We start from the raw sequence: 22676 nt of genomic DNA on the forward strand, positions 1-22676 counted from the left end.
CATCTGTTTTGAAGAAGCTTCAGAACCCCACTGTGCTCACTTTTTCTCTGGGGCTTCTGAAGCCAGCTTCTCCTGATGCCATCCCTGGGCTGAAGGAGAAATATCACCCACACACCTGCAGATTTAGTCCTGACATTGCACCTGTAAGGTCTTTCCCCAGGAGCACAGGCTTGGGTTCAGGATGTGTGAGCTGACATTCAATTATCCACGTGTTAAATACCTTGCATGGTACATGTCTAGTCAGGACCAAAATGTAGTGAATGCCACAGAAGCAGGAAAAAATGCCCTCCACCTGGGAACTTAAAGCCTAGGTAAGGAGATCCAGCCACCACTGATCTCCAATTCCATACTATACACATAGGAGATGCTCTAAAAATGATTCGTGAATGAGATGGAACTGGATAGAATTGTAAGCCAAAGCTAGAATGAGGTGAACCTTAACCAAAGGCAATTACCAGTCGGACTTGATTTCAGAGGTATCATGAGCACACAGGTTACCACCCCAAAACTGTTCCACCTCGCTTATGAGCTGATGTAAAGCCTTCTCACTGTTATCGATGAGGCATAACTGGCAAATCCCTCTAGAAGAGGGAGACTAGCTCATGTTCACGCTAAAGTGTAAATGACTGCTAGTGTGCCTTGGCATAGAAACACTCAGGGAAACTGAAAGGGAGGAAACGAGAGACCAGGATAGAGGAAAAGCACTGCACAATGGAAGACTTCCATCCAGGACCCCCTTCAACATCAATCCTGCTTAGGCTGTGCCCTGGCCCTTGGAAGAGTGGGTTAGGAGCCGGACGAGCGGAGTTCCGATTCCCACTCCACCACTCACAGGACACCACCACAAGTCTCTGGATCTCACTTCTCAAGTCAGAAAACCACACTAACAAGCTACCTCCCCTTCCACCCAGGTGTGCTGTGAAGCCTGTAATGCATATTACACTTGTAGACTGCCAAGCATTAGACCAGTGCGCTCAGACCTGGCTAAGCATTAGAACCACCTGCAGAGCTTACCGAATTCCCTCTACCTGGGCCGCTCCTCAGCACCAATTACATCAGAGTATCTCCAGGTGGGACCCAGGTGTCAGTTGTTTGTAAAGCTCCCCGTGTGAATCTAATATGCCACTGGAGCTGGGAATCACTGCCCTAGACCATTATTTCTAACCTGAGGGTAATCTCGCCCTTGCCCGGAGCATTTGGCAATGTCTGGAGACACGTTTGATTTAACAACTTGGGTCAGGGGTGCTGCTCAACACCCTACAATGCACAGGACAGCCCCCCCCCCCCATGGAAGAGTTATCCAGCATAATATGTCGACAGTGACAAAGTTGAGAAACCCTGCCTTAGACAAATACAAGAAATGTTTAATGTTTTTTTCATTATCTAGGTCATTTCCCTGGCCTAGACAAGGCAATGAAACCCAGTATTGCCTAAGATTTTAGAGACCTTTTCACCTTTGCCCTGGTCTCTGGTCCTGAGAATAGAGAAGTCAAAGGCCAAGAAGGTCATAACGGCTGTTCACTCACTCGTTACACAAATGTTTAATGAAGCACTGAACTAGCATCATACCTGTTGGACATTCTGGAGTTCCCATCCTATCCCATCCCAGGTATGGGAATCCCCTACAGATGCCCACCCCCAATACGTAAATATCTCACCCAACAGTTAGGTTCTGATGGGGACTCAAAGTGTGAGTGCATGTGATGGAGAGGTCATGGCCCCACTGTTGGGAGTTTCCGGTCTCATGGGGAGACTCAGCCCCACTCTGATTGAAGAGCTTGACCAACAGGACCTCAGTGGGAGCCACATGACGTTTTTGAGCCTTAGAGTGGCAAGATCAGCCTTTGAGCAGAACTAATCCGGGAGCCGTTCTCTCAGCGGTAAGAAGAGTAAAGAATGAAAAATACGAGTTGGAGCTGAGCGCAGGGCCGTCACCTTTAATTCAAAATTCACATCATAGAAGACTAATCTTCCCAAAGAAGTATATGTAAAGTGGGAGGGTTCCTTACTGTGCATAGATCTGTAACCCGAGAAGCAACCTTTGGGCTTCAGCGCAGCCTTTCCTCTCCTCTGCACCAACTCCACTATTTTGCAGAGGGCTCGCTTCTAAGTGGGCAGCGGCGAGCATCACGGTGCTTATTCAGCCTTCTTTGTGGCATTTTAGCACCTCTCACCTCCAGTGCGAAGCTATTGACGTCCGTTCCATTTTTGGAACGCTATTGCAAGCTTTGCCACTGAACTGACACTCAGATGCCATTGTTAGAGGATATGAAAACGACTCTCAGCTCTAACAACGGTGCCTGTTCACAGAACGGGGCACTAGCAACGGATTCGTTCGCTCAATTTCCAAAGCACGTCAACAACACTGAGAGCCCCACGGGACTGACAAAGGATGGAGGTTATCTATTTACCAGCTCACCTGGTGCCACTGAGCTATGGAAATAGCTTCACTACATCTTGCAATTCCATGGGCCAGCCAACTTGAAAAGGTTATTTTTTTTCCACATTTTTCAAGCTGGAGGGTTACAATATTTCAAAACACACTCCACACGAACATACCTTATTAACGCGTTTGTATTACGTAACTTCACATTTTCAAAACGTAGGCTTGCCACATGCAGGAACTCAGGCAGGAAGCGCTGAGGCCGAGCCTAGGCCCTCCCGGAGGAGAGTTGGTGGGGGTGAAGTGACTGAGCTCCCAAGCTCCAGAATCACGTGGCGTCGGTTCAGTTCCCATCGGTGCTACTCCCCAGCTCTGTGAGGTTAAGGCAAATTGTACAGCCTCTCTGTGCCCCAGTTTACTCCTCTGCAAATCAGAGCTGACCTTTTGCCATGGACTTTTTGTGAGGCTTGAATGAATCTAATCCATCTAATGAGCTTACTTAGAAGAGATACAGTATCCTTATCCGTAGTTTCACTTGCTGAGGTTTCAGTTACCCCCTCCCCGGAAGCAGAAGATTCTTCCTCCTGACGAATCTGCAAAAGGTCAATAGTAGCCTATCGCGACTTCAGGGTGCCTGTGCCAGTCTCCTCGCGCCAGGTCTCACGTAGGCTTTTTATCATCTCACATCATGACGAAAGGTGAGTACAGTCTAATACAATATTTGGAGAGATCACATTCACATAACTTTTATTACAGTATGTTGCTATAAATTGTTCTATTTTATTATTTATTGTTAATGTCATCCTGTGCCCAATTTATAAATTAAACTTTGTCCTAGGTATTGTACATCTAGGAAAATGCATTATATATATATAGGGTTCAGTACTATCTGTGGTTTCAGGCATCCACTTGGGGTCTTGGAACATATCCTCCACGGGTAAGGAGGATTACTGTATATATTATTTTTACAAAGAGATTTGAACAGTGCCTGGCATATAACAAGCCAATTTATATGTGGGTTAAACAAACAAAAACAAAAACAGAGATCTGATTGGCATCCGAGGAGTGGAATCAACATGACTTCATTGCTGACACAGTGTGGGTGACAGAAAAACAGAAGGAGCTGAAGTTCAGGGGACACAGGGAACCATTTAACAGAAATCCGGAAGCGTGGCTCAGCTAGGGCAGGAAGCCCCAGACCTCTCAGTGGCAGAAGGAGGAGGTAGAGCAGAGCCTCTCTGATGTTTTGGGGGTGCAAACCCAAGTGCAGTTTCTCTTTGTCTCTCTGTCCCTCTCTCTCTCACACACATGATACTGATTGAGAACCCAGAGTCTGCGATGCACAGACACAGTGACCTGTCATCCTAGGGCTGGCAGGTGGACGGACTTCAGACCTTAAACCCCCAAAGCCCCTGAAATGTCATTCTTTGGCTGCCTCCAAAACCCTCCTGCATGAACATCCTGACAAGGTGGACCCCAAGGACCTCTCTGGAAGCCCTGATTTATAACTTCTGTCTCAATTAATTAGGACAGCATTATTGTTCTTTTCAGGTGCAAATGAAACAGCTCAACACTGCCCTGCAATTAAACTCTGCTTAATTCCCCCACATGTCCCTTACCCACGCCAACGCTGACAGGAATAGTCCCCCCAGCCTGCCTCCATCTGCAGAGCTGAGTCTTTCCTAATCTCAGTTCCCAGGGACTTCACCAGTGCGGCCCCATCCCCACACCCAACCCTGAGCTGGGGACCTGCAGGACTGAGTCAGGGTAGGTGGTAGGGACATGCTAATCACCCAAGTCACAGAAGTGGCTTTCCTCTCAGGGATAGTGGGGAAAAGGAAAGGGATAAGTGTCCCTCTGGGAAAAGGGACTTGATTCACTCCAGGAGGGACACACCCATGATGATATGCCCCATTCTCTTACAATAATCAAAACCCTACCAATCGTTCAGAGATAAAGTTTGGGACCCTCCTCTCCCCCCTCCACAACCCACAAAATCTCCTTTGAGTACTGATCTTCTTTAAGATGATCCTGGCCATTTCTTAAGATGCCTCTAACAAAGAAATACCAGATCTGAATTAACAAAAGTTGTGGTTTGTTTTAAATGGCTGCAGGTAACAAATAGGTTAGTACACAAAAATACAGTATACTTATGTAGTGCTAGTTCCAGGATAATTTTAGCATTTACAAAATTTCTGAATTCAGAGTGTACCTGGGGTAGTCTGGTCTAAGCATGGTGTACAGGTTTAAAGGTAGATGGATATTGAGGAGGGCACCTGTTGGGATGAGCACTGGGTGTTGTATGGAAAGCAATTTGACAATAAATTTCATATTTAAAAAAAATAAAAAATAAAGGTAGAGAAGGAACTCTATTCTGTCCCATTACTGTCTCTCTGTAACCACTTGGCAATAATGTCAAAAGTTGAAAAGCCCTTCATGAATACGAGGTCTAAGCCCAATGGGTCCCTTCCCCCAAAACCACATACCCCAGTGGAGGTCCTGTTTGAACTCCTACCACTTAGCTCTCAGTCTTACCATGGTCTTAGATGCCCTCGTGCACATTCATCATATCTGTGGTTTGCCATCTTATGAACAAGTCTCCCATATTTAGGGAATCCCTTCTTTGGGGATTCCATCTCTCTCAGGTATTCATCAAAGAAAGAAATAGCTTCCCCAGCTTCCTTTGCATGCAGGTTCCAGGTATGAGACCAAGATTCCCTCAGTCACACCAAGTAAAGAGATCTGGAAAGGGAACTAGGTGAGAAAGATGGATAATGCAAATTCCATTTTTTGAAATGGGACCAGTGGAGGAATTGGCTTGGGGTGACACCAGTGGCAGACTTCCGGTTTCCAGGGTCCGGTGTCACAGGTACTAAGTAGTGGACACAAAACAGAGAGGCAACAACGTCTCTGTGCTTCTTACACAATCCACCTACCAAGTGGCCTCACCAAAAGATCCACATAGAATCTGGTCAAGTCTCTGGATCCAACTACATATTTACAGGAAATGTAGGGGCGGAGGGACATGTTAGACATTTGAGGGGTGTGATCAGCAAAACCCAGACCATAAGAAACTGGAGGACAAACAACCTGGTTTCCTCAGCAAATAAACTGCAAGGAACAAAAAAGGCATACAGAGGGAACCTATAGTCTAAAATAAACTCAGGAGACATATCAGCTAATTATACTATATGGCCTTTATTTGAATCCTAATTCAAATAAATAAATTGTGAAAACAAAATACTCTAGAACAAACAGAAACTAGAGATAACTAGAGATAACTAGGGAAATTTGCACACTGACGACATGTGATATTGCCAGAAATGCTATTAAACTTTTAGTATTATGGCATTATGGTAATGTATTTTAAGAGTTCTTGTCTTTTAAAGATACACACTGAAATATTTATGGAGAAAGGGCATAATATCTGGGTTTAGCTTCAAGATAATTGGAAAGGTGAGGAATAGTAGGAATGGAGACAAAATAAGACTAGCCACAACCTGATAAATGCTGAAGCTGGGTGATGGGCATATGGAATTTCTTCAGCTATCCTTTCTGCTTCTGTAGATACTTGAAATATTCCATGGTTTAAAACTTTAACAAAAAAAAAACTGGTGTAAAAATTTAAACAAACGATCCTGCACAAAATCAAACTCCATCTGGCTTAACTATGACTACTCTTACAGAGTTGACATTTTGAGGAGCCCCCTGGCAAGGTTAGCCGGGCACTTTCCATTTTAGATCAAAGAATGGAAAGCCATCGTTTCTCCTCTGGGGAAAATGGAGGATGGGGCTGCTTGAATGTGGAGGCTGAGAAGCTCTAGTACACTCTGGCCATCTGGTCTCCCACAGCTCTTAGATGCTCTGGTTTCCAGGGCTGCACCGGGAACCGTGGGAGCCAGTTCCATAGCTACCGTGCATCTCTGCTCCATCCCATCTACCTAGTTCTACCACCCACCGGCAGCCATCTTCCTCTGCTACAAACGATCCGAGTGTTCTTCCGTAGCCAAGGGGATATTGCCAAGTGTGTGCAGATGATGGATCTTCCAGAGCCAGATTCAGGTTCTGTGCTCTGAGAGAGTTGGAGGGGTGTCTCCAGCCTAGTCCAGGAGAGCAGCAGTGAGAGGCCATAGCAAGGCAGTGCTTTGGAGGAGGAGGGGCCGTGGCAACCAGCAATGCTAAAGGAAAATCTGTGGGACTTATCAGATGATTAAATACAGAGAAAGGGGAAAATAGAAGAATCCAGAAAAAAATTCCATCAAGCGCCAGACAGTTTATATACTTTGTCTCCTTCAGTGCTCACCATCAGTGTCGCAGATTGCTGCCAGTGTACTTGTTCCAAGTCTGGTCCCCTTTCTTCTGATAATAACACTCAGTCCATGTACTTCAGACAGTTCTTGCTTCCCTTGTCCCCAGTCAGTTCCAGGGTTGCCATACAACACAGGCCTGGCCAATCACACTCAAAGTCGCTAGACCTGACACAAATACATAATCTTGGGGTTTTCATTTAAGATACTGGAAAGAGATGCTCTCTATCCTTTGGGAATACTAAAGGGGTAGAATGTCAGCCTGGAGCTGCTGAAAGCCATCACATGGAGGGAGTCTTACTGAAATGAAGGCTCATGGAAGAAAGCAGAGGCAAGAGATGAAGAGATGCTCCATCATTCGCATGTCAGGATCCAGCCCTACCTGATGTCAGTCCTAACCCTGGGCTTTTTACTTATCAGCCAATTAAACCCTTTGTTTTCTCTAACTAGTATGACACACACACACACACACACACACACACACTCACACACTCACACACACACACACACACACACACACACACACACACACACACATCCCACTCTGGCAGAGATCCTGGACTCTGGGAGTAAGGGTGAGGGGTTAGGGGAACAAGAGTAGTAATAAGACCATGTAGATAAAGACAGAGAAGGATGGAGACCTAGTAGAAAAGAGAGCTGTGGTGGTTTTTAAATCCTCTGGCAAATCCTTTGATATGCCTGACTTTCAAAGCCTAATTTCCCTCCCCTTGAATATGGACTGGTAGCAGAAGTGAGGGTATGTGACTTCTGAAGGTAGGTCATACAAGGGTACGTACAACTGCCTCCTTGGTTTCTCTCTCAGACTACTTGATCTGAGGGGAACCAGGCGCTATGTCACAAGGACACTTGAGTAGCCCTGTGGAGAGGCCCACATGGAAAGCAACTGAAACCTCCCACCAGCAGCCAGTGAGCCACCTTCGAAAGCAGGTCCTTCAGTCTAACTAGGCCACTCTCAAACTCCTGACCCATAGAAACTATGAGACAATAGAAGCTTATGTTGCTTAAAGCCACTAAGTTAAGGAGTAATTTGTTACCCAGCAGTAAATAACCAATAAGGGAGCTCTCAGACACATAATCAAGGTGGCCCCTGTGCAGACTGCCAGTATCTCAGTGGGGAACCATGAAGAAGTGCTGTGCCCCATGAGTATGATGTATCAGCCCATGGCAAGACCTCCTTTCTTCTCTGTAGGCCTTTAAAAGCGGAACCAAGAGGAAGCACTGAGATTGGCACCTGGGTCTTTGAGATGCCAAAGACTGCGACCCTTCCATGAGGTAACTGTTCAGAGTCTAGATGCCAACGAGCTAGAAGACAGGGAGGAAATAGCTAATGAGCATCAGATTGTCTTTTTGAACCCTAGCGGGGTCGTGAATTAGAAGATAGAAAAAGAGGGTGGCTCTGTTATTAATTTAAATTACTTAAGTCCCATGGAGATGTGATTAAGGTAGAATCAAGATTAAGATCATAGTAAATCCAACGAGACTGTCCTTATAGGAGATAGAAAAAGGCACACACAAAAGAGGGTGGTTTGAATATGGAGGCAAAATTTGGACTGTTGTGTTTATAAGCCAAAAAAAAAAAAATGCCAAGAATTGCCAGTAACTACTAGAATCTAAGAGAGAGGAACTGAACAGATTCGTGCTCAAGCCTCCAGAAGGAACCCACCCTGTCAATATCTGGATTTTGGAATCCTGGCTGCCTGAAGTGGGAGAATAAATTTCTGTTGTTTTAAGCAAAAACAAAAACAAACCTACCCATGATAATGATATTAACTATTAATAGGGGAGACAATATCAGATAACAGATTTAAAATGGCCTTACTGGATTAAGACGTGCCCCTATTGTCTTTCATTGCTTCATAAATGTCTACTGATCACCTGAGCAGGGCCAGGGCCATGGCTGGGCCATTCACACGTAAGTGTTACACCGGGGCCAGGGGCCAAATGAGTGCCTCAGACGTCCAGTGCTATAAGAGCTTGTTGGCATATTGAGAACAGTGTGCAGGGCAGGACTCGAGAAAGACCCCCTGGCAAGTGTGGACTGAGCAAGCTGGCTGGATATTTGGAGAGATAAGAGGGGGGGGGGGGTTTCTAGTAGGCAAAGAGATGCAGCACCAGGTGAAGCAACTTAGGCTGGTCCATTGTATGGGAGGAATACCAGAGGGAAGAAATATCTTCAGACTGTTCACCCCTAAATGAAGAATCTGGAGGCAACAATGCCTTAACCTGAAGAAGTCACCCTAGGCCCTCCTTGACATCTCAGACACCATGACAAGTGGTGGGGGAGAATGTGGGGAACTTCCTGAGCCCATGAGGAGTACCTTCATTCCTGTCCTGTGGCATCTGCCCTCCTCATTTTGGTGTTCAAGTCCTCCTTAAGAAGTCCCCCACTCCCCTGAAGTCCTGAACACACCCTTTCTGGTTGAGCCAGGCTTGTCTCCTGAAGTCAACACTGCACTACACTATTGTTCTCCCTGTTCTCATTGAAAAAAAAAAGTGCCTAGTTCTTCCCTTTCTAGCAAATTCTTACGAACTTCTCCAAGTCCGTCCTCCAAAAAGCCTTCTTGACTGACTATTACCTAACTAATTCTGCTCAATTTCGATTGGTTTGGTGCTGTTGTGATGTTGGAAGTGAGAGGTCAAGTCAGGTTGCACATTCCAGGAGCTCGTTCTTCTTTGATGACCATGTGGCCTCTATCAGACTTTCTCCAGCCGGGTAGGACCTGGTCTCATGCCGTTCTCCTTTCCCTCCTCACTTCACACTATGTTCTCTGAGTTACTGGGCTGTGCAAGTAAGGTAATTACTACTCTGAACTTCACACACCATGGTTATCAGCCCAGCCCTGACCATGCTTTCATTTATGGCCCTTCAAAGGAGACCTCCAACCAACGTAAAGAAATCTTCCTGCCACGCAGCAATGGGTAAGAGACCTTTGGCCTACAGAAGAGGCCACCTCTGAGAGGGTGCTGATCCTCAGATGAGGTGGCCATTGCAACACCTAATCTAGGATATCAAGATAATGCCCAAGTATGTCTTCAGAAAATTTCTGCTATTGTGTACTTTGGGCCTCTCACCATTTTATAGCCCCTAATTGATAACCCTCAAGGTTGCTGCAATCACTACAGATTATTTTCCCCCAAGCCCTACCTATTATTGAAGACTCAGCTAAAGGCCCTATTGAAGCAAGACACCTTCCCTATCAGCCCCGGATGACCGCATGACTGCTCTCCTGACTGACATTGTATCATTATAAATTCCATTCTTTTTGTGGTGCATGAACTCTCTTAAAAATATTTCTTGAGCAAACAGTAAATCAAAACTGAAGTGGCAAAATGGTTAGACAATGATGATAATATAAATGTAGAAAACATTTGCAAATCCTATATCCCAGCAAGGGACTCATATACAAAATATGGAAAGGACTTTCTACATTCAATGTAAGGCAACAGTCTTATCTAGAAAATGAGTGAAAAACTTGAATAGACACTTTACCAATGATGACATAAGGGTGGCAAACACATTAAAAGATGTTCAGGATCACTAGCCACTGGAAAAATGCAATTTTAATCATAGTGGTATCTGTTCAAAAAGTATGCTATTATACTTGCTAGAATGGCTAAAATTAAAAATCTAATAATGCCAAGTATGGGCGACCCTCCAGAGATACTAGATCACTTGTACATTTTTGGTGGAAATACAAAATGGTAGAGCCACTCTGGAAATGAGTCTGGCAGTTTCTTAAAAAATTAAATATACACTTGTCATACAACCAGTAGTCACCCTCCTGGGTGTTTTTCCCAGAGAAATGGAACATTATAGTCACACAAAAACCTGTACGTGAATGTTCATAGCTGCTTATTTCTAATAGCCAAAGACTAAAAAAAATCCCAATGACCTTCAACAGATGAAGGGTTAACGGAATGCTAGTCAGCAACAAAAGCAAAAAAACTGTTCATACTTAAAATAATTGGATGGATCTTAGCGCATTAAGCAAAGTGAAAAAGCCCAGACTCAAAAGTTGCATATTATATGGTTCCATTTATATGGCATTATCTAAATGACAAAATTGTTAAGACGGGGGGACACATCAGTGGTTGCTAGGGGTTAGGAAGGGGCAGGAGGATGTGGCTATAAAGGGACAACATAAGAGAGTATTTTTGTGGAGATAGAACAGTCCATATCTTGACTGTTATAATGGTTGTATGAATCTATACATGTGATTAAATATCACGGAAGTATACACACAGACATACAAAACGAGAGGGTGAAATCCGAATAAAATTTGTAGTCAATCGTATGTATTGTGACAACAAATTTCCCATTTTGATAATGCTCTATAGTTGTAGGAGATGTCACCAGTGGGAGAAGCTAGGTGACGGGTACTCAGGACCTCTCTGTACTATTTTTGCAACTGGTGAGTCTATAATTATATCACAATTAGAAAAAATATTTTTAATAACACTACATACAAAATCCTAAGGGATATGATTTAAAATATAAGAAAATGCTCATATCCTTAAGTAATTAATAAATTAATATAATTAATATATAAATTATAATTACTATTATTGAACAAGGTTTGGAAGCAATTACGAATTTAAGTGTTAGAAAAAGAATAGCAAAATTAGTATAAAATAATAGGAAGAAGGAACTGACAAAGCAAAAACAGAAATTTTTGCCATTGAAAATAGGTAAATAGAACAAATCTTTAAAAATAAAGGGTTGGAGGGGCACCTGGGTGGCTCAGTTGCTTAAGTATCCGACTTCAGCTCAGGTCATTATCTCGCGGTTCGTGGGTTCAAGCCCCGTGTGGGGCTCTGTGCTGACAGTTCAGAGCCTGGAGCCTGTTTCGGATTCTGTGTCTCCCTCGCTCTCTGCCCCTCCCCCGCTCGCACTCGGTCTCTCTCTCAAAAATAAATAAACATTAAAAAAATTTTTTTAATAAATAAAAGGTTGTAGGGCACATGGGTAGCTGAGTTAGCTGAGCCTGTGACTCTTGATTTCAGCTCAGTTCATGATCTCATGATAGTTGGGCCCTGAGCAGAGTGTGGAGCCTGCTTGGGATTCTCTCTCTCCTTCTTCCCCTGCCCCTCCCCACTTCAATAATAAATTAATAAGTATTAAATAAATAATTAAAAGTATTGGATCTTTAGAAATAAAATAGAGAAACCACCAGCTAATGAAATCGAGAAGAATTCATAAGTATATAAAATTAAAATTAGAACGAGGAAATAGCTAGTGACACAGAGGAAATAAAAGTATGATTATTTCTTCAAGAAATGAAATATTTTTAAGTAAAATGTAAAAAAGCAAAACTTATCGCAGAACAGACTGAAATCTAGAGAGATCAATGACTTTTATTGAAATTAAGTAAGCTGTCAAAGAACCACCCTTTCTCATAAAAGCAGTAGGCCCAGATGATTTCACAGGCAAATTTTATTAAATACTAAAAGGAACAAAACTTGTACTTTTTTTCTTTCAAGGTTTCATCAGGTTAGGCTTTTGAGATGAATGTATTTTTCCTTTCTATCTTTGTATTCTCATTCCCTTTCCTCCATAAGCGACCATTTTAATGAGTTTAGTGTTAACATATTTTTGCAACATGTGCGTTGTTTTCCGGCACTATATTCTTAATTTATGCAAATTATGTTATATATTTCATTGTGTCCTACCATTTCTGATGCTAACTTAAAAATAAAGGCTCAGTAGGGGCACCTGGGTGGCTCAGTTGGTTAAGCGTCTGACTTCGGCTCAGGTCATGATCTCACTGTTTGTGGATTCGAGCCCTGCCTCGGGCTCTATGCTGACACCTCAGAGTCTGGAGCCTGCTTCGGATTCTGTGTCTCCCTCTCTCTCTGCCCCTCCCCGACTTGTTCTCTGTCTCTGTCTCTCAAAAATAAATAAATGTAAAAAAATAAAATAAATAAATAAAGGTTCAGCAAAATAGACTTGGGTGGCTGACTTCTTAAGACATATTAGACTAAAAACTAATCAGTTATTGACAAGACATTAAAAATATTTCTAGTAAAATCAAGAATAAGACATAGATAACCACTAATATTTTTCTGTGAGGATTAGCCATTGCCAACGATCCAAAAGTACAAATAATAAAATAATAAAAGAAATAAAAGAATAAAAATTGGAAACAAGGAAGCAAAACTAACATTATTTGTAGATGATATGATTGTATACTTGAAAATACAAGAATATAAGTAAATCAAGTAAAAAACTTTACAGATAATAAGAGAATTCAAAAAGGTAACTAGGCACAAAATTGATGCCCAAGTCAGTAGCTTTCTTATATACAAACAACAACTAGAAAATATAATGTGAGAAAATATTCTATTTCTAATAACCATGACAGACAAAATATTTAGAAATAACTAACAAAAATATGAAGGTTATATAGACAAAAACTTTAAACTTAGTCTTAACATAAGATAATAGTTGGATTAATGGAAACCTCTACCCTGTTCTTGTATAGGAGAACTCAACATTATAAAGATGTCCATTCTTCCTAAGTTAATATGTACATTGAATGTGAACATTTTCCCAATTTCCTTCTTTTTTTATGTTTATTTATTTAGAGAGAGAGTGTGTGCAAGCACACAAGCTGGGGAGGGGCAGAGAGAGAGAGACGGAGAGAGAGAGAATCCCAAACAGGTTCCACGTTGTCAGCGCAGAAGCGGATGTGGAGCTCAAACTCACGAACCATGAGATCATGACCTGAGCTGAAATCAAGAGTCTGACATTTAACCAATTGAGCCACCCAGGAGCCCTCATTTTCACATTTTCATAGCAAAATGGAATTTTAAATTAGTGGGGAAACTATTTGAAATGGTGTTGGGACAATCAGTGACACATTTGTGAAAATAATTAAGCTAAATCAAAAAGTTTATAGGCTTAAAAATGAAAGCGTAAAGGTTCTAGAAGTAATTACATGAGGTTTTCTTTTTCTTTTTAAAATTCATCTTGGGGTGGGGAAGACCTTTCTATGACATAAGCCTTAGAGCCAATGAAGGAAAAGTTTGATAACTTGAAGTACCTATAAATTAAAATTTCTGCACAGAACTTTCAGTTTAAAAATGTGGATTAGGGGTGCCTGGGTGGCTCAGTCAATTATGCATCCCACTTTGCTCAGGTTATGATCTCATGACTCCTGAGTTCAAGCCCCATGTCAGGCTCTGTGCTAATAGCCCAGAGCCTGGAGCCTGCTTTGGATTCTGTGTCTCCCTCTCTCTCTGCCCTCCCCTGCTCATGCTCTGTCTGTCTCTCTCTCAAAAATAAATAAACATTAAGAAAATAATACTAAATAAGTAAATAAATAAATAAATAAGTGGATTAAATACATGAATTTATCACTGCTCTTTCCCAAAATTTCATTACAATGACAATAAAAATGTTAAAGGACAATTTTTAAAGATGACTAATCATGAGCTTCATGCAAATATGAAATAAATACTTGGCAAAGATTTTATTTAATTTATTAATTAATGAAAGAGCCACTAAGATATTACATTAATATCCTTACAAGGAGGATTTGATTTAGAGACTTATACCCCCTACCTAACAAAATCTACTGGCATTGTCAAGATTAGACATCATTTGCATAGCTATAGACTGGAAATAGTTGTATTATTATCAGTTCTACAAGTTAACTTCTATCTCACAGAGTTGGAAAACAGCCTAGTCAGAAACAATCAACAAAACTAAAAGACAACTGATGGATGGGGAGAAGATATTTGCAAGTGACATATCCAATAAAGGGTTCTTATCCAAAATGCATAAAGAACTTATAAAACGCAACACCTAAAAAACAAATAATCCAATTTAAAAATGGGCAGAAGACAAAAACAGACATTTCTCCAAAGAAGACATCCAGATGATCAACCGACACATGAAAAGATGCTCAACATCACTTATCATCAGGAAATGAAAATGAAAATTACAGTGAAATATCACTTCACACCTAGAATCATCAATACAAGAAACAACAGGTGTTGGTGAGGATGTAGGGAAAAAGGGACCCTCATGCACTATTGTTGGGAATGCAAACTGGTGTGGCCACTGTGGAAGACAGTATGGGGGTTCCTCAAAAAGTTAACAATAGAACTACCCTATGATCCAGCAATTGCACTACTGGGTATTTACCCCAAAATTACAAAAACACTAATTCAAAGGAATGTACACACCCCTATGTTTATAGCAGCATTATTTACAATAGCCAAACCGTGGAAGCAGCCCAAGTACACTTCGACAGATGACTGGATAAAGAAAAGGTGGTATAGATACACCATGGAATATTATTCAGCTTTAAGAAAAAAATGAAACCTCGCCATTTGCAATGATATGGATGGAGCTAGGGAATATGATGCTGAATCAAATAAGTTAGAGAAAGACAAACACCATATGTGGGATTTAAGAAACAAAACAAATGAACAAAGGGAAAATGAGAGAGAGAGAGAGAGAGAGAGAGAGAGAGAGAGAGAGAGAGAGAGAGAGAGAAGCCAAGAAACACACCCTTGACTATAGAGAACAAACTGATGATTACCAGAGGAGAAGTCACAGGGATTAATGAGTACACTTATCATGATGAGTACTGACTGATATATGGAATTTTTGACTCACTATATTGTACATCTAAAACTAAAATTACACTGTATGTTAACCAACTGGAATTAAAATAAAAACTTAAGGGGTACCTGGGGGGCTCAGTCAGTTAAGTGTCCTACTTCAGCTCAGGTCATGATCTCACAGTTCCTAAGTTTGAACCCCACATCAGGCCCTCTGCTGTTAGCACAGAGGCTGCTTTGTATCCTCTGTCCCCATCTCTCTCTGCCTTCCCCACCCCTCTAAAAAATAAATAAGCTTAAATAAAAAAGAAAAGAGCCTAGTCAAAGATAACCAAAGATCACCTGCATGGGTAGGCTAGACAGGATACCCACTAACATTATTTTGCCTGTTTCAAGTCTTTTACAGTTTTCCCTGACAGTCTCCCCAATTTGTCATCATAATAAGCTTAAGAAAGATTATTCCTGATCACAAAATAAGACTGTTATCCAAATCTTTGGCCTGCTTATGTGCATACGTGCAGTAAGAATGTTAAGATAGGTTTCTTTAAATTTGTTTTGTGGGATCTAGAGTAACACAATATTGAACATTTATAAAATTATTAACTTCCATCTGAAAGTTTTCATAAGGATTCTCAAATTGGACTTTTAAAAATGTCTATTTGCTCTCCCCTGACTAAAAAAATGAGCCTAAGAAACTCTAACAAATTTTAATTGCAAATGTAGATGAATTTTACTTTTCTCAAGGTCCACAAAATGACTTACGTTTTCTGGCCTGCCAGAAAGTGACCTTCCTTACAGATTGTGAGGCTGAACCCTGTAAACCAGGCACTTAGGCCAGTTTTCCCGGGAGGTCATAGTAAGCGATGGTTCCGTAAGTACAACCAAACTTTGTTCCTTAGCAGTGGCTTGTCATGCCTCATTGAAAGAGCATTGTTCTCAACCATGATACTCTGGAAAGGCCTTGGTTGTTTGATAAATTTGTTTAATTAGGTTATGGTAGAAAGGAAGACAGATTCTTGTTAAACCTATGCAAATAACTATATTGCCATGAAAAATAGACTCAGAATTTCTGAATCGTAGGAGTTCATGGAATTAGATATCACTTTTAAGTGTTTCATTTTAGTTTATGAGAGCAGAGTCTACCAAATTGCCATGGGTTACTTAGAGCATAGGAAGAAATAGAAAGGGCTTCCTTATATATCTGGAAAATAGTGCATTAAAACAACATCAGCGGGGCACCTGGGTAGCTCAGTTGGTTGAGTATCCGACTTCGGCTCAGGTCATGATCTCACAGTTTGTGGGTTCGAGCCCTGCATTGGGCGCTGTGCTGACAGCTGGGAGCCTGGAACCGGCTTCAGATTCTGTGTCTCCCTCTCTCTCTCTCTTCCCCTTCCCCACTTGCACTCTGTCTCTCTCTCTCTCTCTCTCTCTCAAAAATAAACATTAACAAAAATTTTTTAATAAAAAAACCAACATCAGCAATATTCCAAACAACCACAATAAAATTTTTCTCAGCAGTTCATTCAGTTTATATAATTGATTCTTATTCCATTCCATATCCTGGATTCATAATCTCATGAAGCCATCTGTTTCCCAACTAAAAAGGGTTCTGGAAATCCTGACTTAGTCTTCTGATATGGTCTCAAAGTTGCCTAAGTGATTTCAGCTCAGATGCCTCTACCCAAGAGTTAGTTCTTTGAAAGTCTGTATTTTGAAGTAACTTTTTCTACAAGGCTCTGGGACTTTCTTTATTAAAAACACAAATCCTGGCTTGTAGCTTATAGGAAATACTTCAGCAAACATTGGAGTAAAACAGAAACTATTTTTTGTTCTTGTTTTTTGTTCCGGTTGTTGTTGTTTTTCATTTTATTTTACTTTGTTTTTTCATCACCACAAGTTCACTCTTTAATCCCTATCACCTATTTTCCCCATCCCCCCACCAATCTCTCCTCTGCTAACCACCAGTTTGTTCTATATAGTTGAATCCCTTTCTTGGTTTGCCTCCCTCTCTCTCTCTCTCTCTCATGTTCCTTTGCTCATTTGTTTTGTTTCTTAAATCCCACATATGAGTAAGATCGTATATGTCTTTCTCTAACTTATTTCACTTAGCATTATACTCCCTAGCTCTACTCATATTGTTGTAAATGCTAAGATCTTTATTTTTTATGACTGAATAGTATTCCACTGCATATATATATATATATATATATATATATATATATATATATACTACCTCTTCCTCCATCCTTCCATTCATCAGTCAGTGACCACTTGGGCTCCTTCCATAGTTTGTAAATAATGCTGCTATAAACACAGGTGTGTGTGTGTATTCCTTTGAATTAGTGTTTTTGTAATTTGGGGGTAAATACCCAGTAATGCAATTGCTGGATCATAGGGCAGTTCTAGTGTGAAATTTTTAGGAATCTCGATACTGTTTTCCAGAGTGGCTGCACCAGTTTACATTCTCACCAACAACAGTGCATGAGGGTTCCTTTTTCTGCACATTCTCACCAACACCTATGGTTTCTTGTTTGTTGATTTTAGCCATTCTGACAGGTACAAGGTGATACCTCATTGTAGTTTTGATTTGCATTTCCCTGATGATGAGTGATGTTGAACATCTTTTCATGTGTCCATTGGCCATCTGGATGTCTTCTTTGGAGAAATGTCTGCTCATGTCTCCTGCCCATTTTTTAATTGGATTATTTGTTTTCTGGTGTTGAGTTTTATAAGATTTTTATACATTTTGGATTCTAACCCTTTATCAGATATGTCATTTGCAGATATCTTCTCTCATTCCATCAGTTGCCTTTTAGTTTTGTTGATTGTTTTTTTCACTGTGCAGAAGCGTTCTATTTTGATGTAGTCTCAATAGTTCATTTTTGTTTTTATTTCCCTTGCCTCAGGAGACATCTCTAGAAAAATGTTGCTACAGATGGTGACAAAGAAATTATTGCCTGTGCACTCTTTCAAGATTTTTATGGTTTCAGGTCCCACCTTTAGATCTTTAATCCATTTTTAATTTACTTTTGTGCATGGTGTAAGAAAGTGGTCCAGTTTCAGTATGTTGTAGTACCTGTCCAATTTTCCCAGCACCATTTGTGAAAGAGACTGTCCTTTCCCATTGTATATTCTTGCCTCCTTTCTGTGTTTTCTGTTCTATCCTATTGATCTATGTGTCTATTTTTATGCTAGTACCATACAGTTTTAATTACTACAGCTTTGTAATATAACTTGAAGTCTGGAATTTTGATACCTCAGTTTTGGTTTTCTTTTTCAAAATTCTTTTGGCTACTCATGGTCTTTTGTGTAGAACATGGTTTGCTTGTTCTACTTCTGTGAAAAATGCTGTTGGCATTTTGATAGGGATTGATCTGTAGATTGCTTTGGGTCATGTATACATTTTAACAATATTTGTTCTTCCAACCCATGAGCAAGGAATGTCTCTCCATTTCTTTGTTTCATCTTGAATTTCTTTCATCAGTGTTTTATAGTCTTCAGAGTCCAGATCTTTCACTTCTTTAGTAAAGTTTATACCTAGATATTTTATTATTTGGGGTGCAATTGTAAATGGGATTGTTTTCTAATTTCTCTTTCTGTTGCTTTGTTATTAGTGTATAGAAATGCAACTGATTTCTGTACATTGATTTTGTATCCTGCAACTTTACTGAATTAATTTATCAGTTCTAATAGTTTGTTGGTAGAGTCTTTAGGGTTTTCTATATATAGTATCATGTCATCTGCTATAGTGACAGTTTTACTTCTTCCTTCTTTTTATTTCTTTATGTTGTCTACTTGCTGTGGCTAGAACTTCCAGTATTATGGTGAATAAAAATGAGAGTGGACATCCTTATTTTGTTCCTGACCTTAGGGGAAAAGCTTTCAGTTTTCCACTATCAAGTATGATGTTGGCTGTGGGTTTTTCATATAAGGCCTTTATTATGCTGAGATATGTTCCCTCTAGACCTACTTTGCAGAGATTTTTTTTTATTAAATTTTTTTACATTCATTTAATTTTGAGAGAGAAAGCGACAGAGCATGAGCAGGGGTAGGGGCAGAGAAAGAGAGAGGGAGACACAGAATCTGAAGCAGGCTCCAGGCTCTGAGCTGTCAGCACAGAGCCCAACACAGGGCTCGAACTCATGAACCGCGAGATCATGACCTGAGCTGAAGTCGGACGCCTAACCCACTGAGCCACCCAGGTGCCCCGAGAGTTTGTTTTTTTTTAATCGTGAATGGATATTGTACTTTGTCAAATGCTTTTTCTGCATCTATTGCAATGATCATATGGTTTTTATCCTTTCTTTTACTAATATGAAATGTGTTGGTTGCTTTGCAAATATTGAACCACTCTTGCATCTCAGAAATAAATCCCACTAGATTGTGGTGTATGATTTATTTTAATATATTGTTTGATTTGGTTTGTTCATATTTTTTGAGGATTTTGCATCTATATTCATGAGAGATATTGGCCTGTAGTTGTCTTTTTTTGTGGTGTCTTTAGCTGGTTTGGGTATCAGGGTGATACTAGCCTCATAGAATAAATTTGGAAGTTTTCCTTCCTCTTGTATTTTTTGGACTAGTTTAAGAAGAATGAGTCTTAACTCTTCTTTAAATGTTTGGTAGAATTTGCCTCCAAAGCCATCGGGTCCTGGACTTTTGTTTTGGGGGAGTTTTTTGTTTTGTTTTGTTTTGTTTTTATGGATTCAATTTTATTGCTGGTGTTAGGTCTGTTCAAATTTTCTATTTCATCCTACTTTGGTTTTGGTATGTTAGCTTCTAGGAATTTATCCATTTCTTCTAAGTTGTCCAAGTTGTTGACATATAGTTTTTCATAATATTCTGATATAATTGTTTGATTTCCATGGTGTTGGTTGTTATTTCTCCTCTTTCACTAGTCATTTTGATTATTTGGGTCCTCTCTCTCTCTTTTTTTTTTTTTTTAATGAGTTTTGCTAGAGGTTTATTAATTTTTTTTATCTTTTAAAGAACCAGCTCCCAGTTTCATTGATCTGTTCTATTTTTTGTTTTTGTTTTTGTTTTAGTTTCCATATAATTTATTTCTGCTCTAGTCTTTATTTCTTTCTTTTTGCTGGATTTAGGTTTTGTTTGTTGTTCTTTTTCCAGATCTTTTAGGTGTAAAGTTAAATTGTTTATTTGGTATTTTTCTTTCCCCTTGAGGTAAACCTGTATTGCTATAAACTTCCCTCTTAGAACCACTTTTGCTGCATATAAAAACTATTTTTTTTTTAATTTTTTTTTTCAACGTTTATTTATTTTGGGGACAGAGAGAGACAGAGCTTGAACGGGGGAGGGGCAGAGAGAGAGGGAGACACAGAATCAGAAACAGGCTCCAGGCTCCGAGCCATCAGCCCAGAGCCCGACGCGGGGCTCGAACTCACAGACCGCGAGATCATGACCTGGCTGAAGTCGGACGCTTAACCGACTGCGCCACCCAGGCGCCCCTAAAAACTATTTTTAAATGACAGAGCAATGGTTATTTTATTACTGAAATTTTTCAAATGGATTGATAAGAGTTCATAATAATAATAAAGCATGAAAGGATATCTGATTATTTGGTTAGTGGGTTTGCAAAACAAATGTAGTAAACCCATTCTCCCAAAAGAAACTTTAAATAAATGTCTCTTAGATCAATCATTAAATCTAATTTCTTTTTTTTTATATATAAAACTTTTTATTTATTTTTGAGAGACCAAGAGTGAAAGCAGAGGAGAAGCAGAGAGGGGGGGGTGGGCAGGAGACAGGGGATCCGAAGCGGTCTCTGTGCTAATAGCAGTGAGCCAGATGAAGGGCTCAAACACACGAAGCATGAGATCATGACCTGAGCCAAAGTTGGCCACTCAGTCGACTGAGCCACCCAGGTGCCCCATTAAGTCTACTTTCTAAGAAGCCAGTGAATGTTGCATCAGATTCATAAAATTGGGTGAATATACTTCTTTAGAGGGAAAATTCTTAAGATATATCATAATCCTTAGATATAACATGTATATAATATATGAAGGATATCAAATAAAAAGATTGAGTGCGTCTGGAGTAGGGTCTAGACAACGGTATTTCTATAAAATTTTATGATTAGGTCTGATATGCATTAAGATCCATTGGCCTAAAAAGTACTTGATTCAAATTTTTTAAAAAAGATAAAATACTGTGACAATCAACATTTTAAACAATAATTGAAATATATTGTTGCTCATTATCATCAGGCAAAACACTATCAAGACTCAAATAAATAGGGGAAAGTTCAACAGAACTATCTTATAAGACTTCCAGTCAATGTTTTTCCTGAATTTAAATATATACAGAAAGCAAGTCATTGAAAAATCTCTAGGGGCTTCCCATAAAGCATAAAATTTCTGAAATATTTATATTAATAACATCTTACCTATACAAATTTAACCTAGGGAAGGCTGAGCATTTCTTCTGATTTAACAGCTCTTCCCATGCAGCTCACCAAATCTGATTATTTCTAGCATCCCTTTTTATAAGGTAAAAGAACAAAGCTTTGTGTTTTTCCAGGATCCCTCTGGGAAATCTCAAAGACTACTTTAGGTGTAAAAGATTTCCTGCAAGTCTTATTTATTTTCTTCTATATTTCAGACCTAATTTTTCAAAGGCAAAAATCAAGAGTTGTCAGAGGAGATTTAGACACTTGATTAAGACAGGATCATGGGTGCTTGAGAAACAATACTTGGCTGCTTATTGAATCAAAGTGACAATAAAACATTTAAAAATAAAGACAGGGAGGAAACAGAATTGCAAAGAACCTTAGCACCTTCATAAGCAAGGAAACTTTTTTTGTTCCCTTTTATTCTCCTCCTCCTCTTTTTCTTCTTCTTCTTTTTCATAATTAAGAGCATAAAGTCAACATAGGGAATGTAAGATTATTCAGGCAAGTCACAGAGTCTTTGTTTTCTAGGCAGATTACACAGAAAGTAAATAAGGTAGCCAACTCTCCCAGCTTCCCCAGGACTGTTCTGATTATAATACTGAAAGTTCCACATCCCAGGAAGCCCTTGGTTCCAGGCCAATCAGGAATGTGGGTTACTTTACAAAGAATAGCCATTGGGGCACCTGGGTGGCTGAGTCGGTTGAGCATCCAACTTCGACTCAGGTCATGATCTCACGTTTTGTGGGTTCAGGCCCACCAGGCATTGGTGGGCTCTGTGCTGATATCTCAGAGCCTGGAGCCTGCTTCAGATTCTGTGTTTCCCTCTCTCTCTGCCCCTCCCCTGCTTATGCTCTGTCTCTCTCTGTCTCTCAGTAATAAATAAACATTTAAAAAAAATTTTTTTAAAGAATAGTCATTTACACTGTAGGTGAAGACATTAATCAGAAGATCAAGGATGCAAGCCCATCAAGACCGAGAACATTGC

General features: G+C 40.2%; 1 protein-coding gene across 2 annotated transcripts in view; it reads left to right on the top strand.

Annotated features, from left to right (window-relative positions):
- Positions 1–2712: 2712 nt before the first annotated feature.
- Positions 2713–22676, top strand: part of RBP2 (retinol binding protein 2) — a 66858-nt gene continuing 46894 nt past the window's right edge. The window contains exons 1-2 of one of the 2 annotated variants that reach the window (XM_019810644.3): positions 2713–3081; positions 7901–7983. The gene's annotated coding sequence lies outside the window, so the exon portion shown is untranslated. The remainder of the gene's footprint in view (positions 3082–7900; positions 7984–22676) is intronic. The other variant, XM_003992053.5, reaches the window with a different exon arrangement.

The sequence above is a fragment of the Felis catus genome, chromosome C2 (assembly GCF_018350175.1).
Source record: "Felis catus isolate Fca126 chromosome C2, F.catus_Fca126_mat1.0, whole genome shotgun sequence".
Taxonomy (NCBI): domain Eukaryota; kingdom Metazoa; phylum Chordata; class Mammalia; order Carnivora; family Felidae; genus Felis; species Felis catus.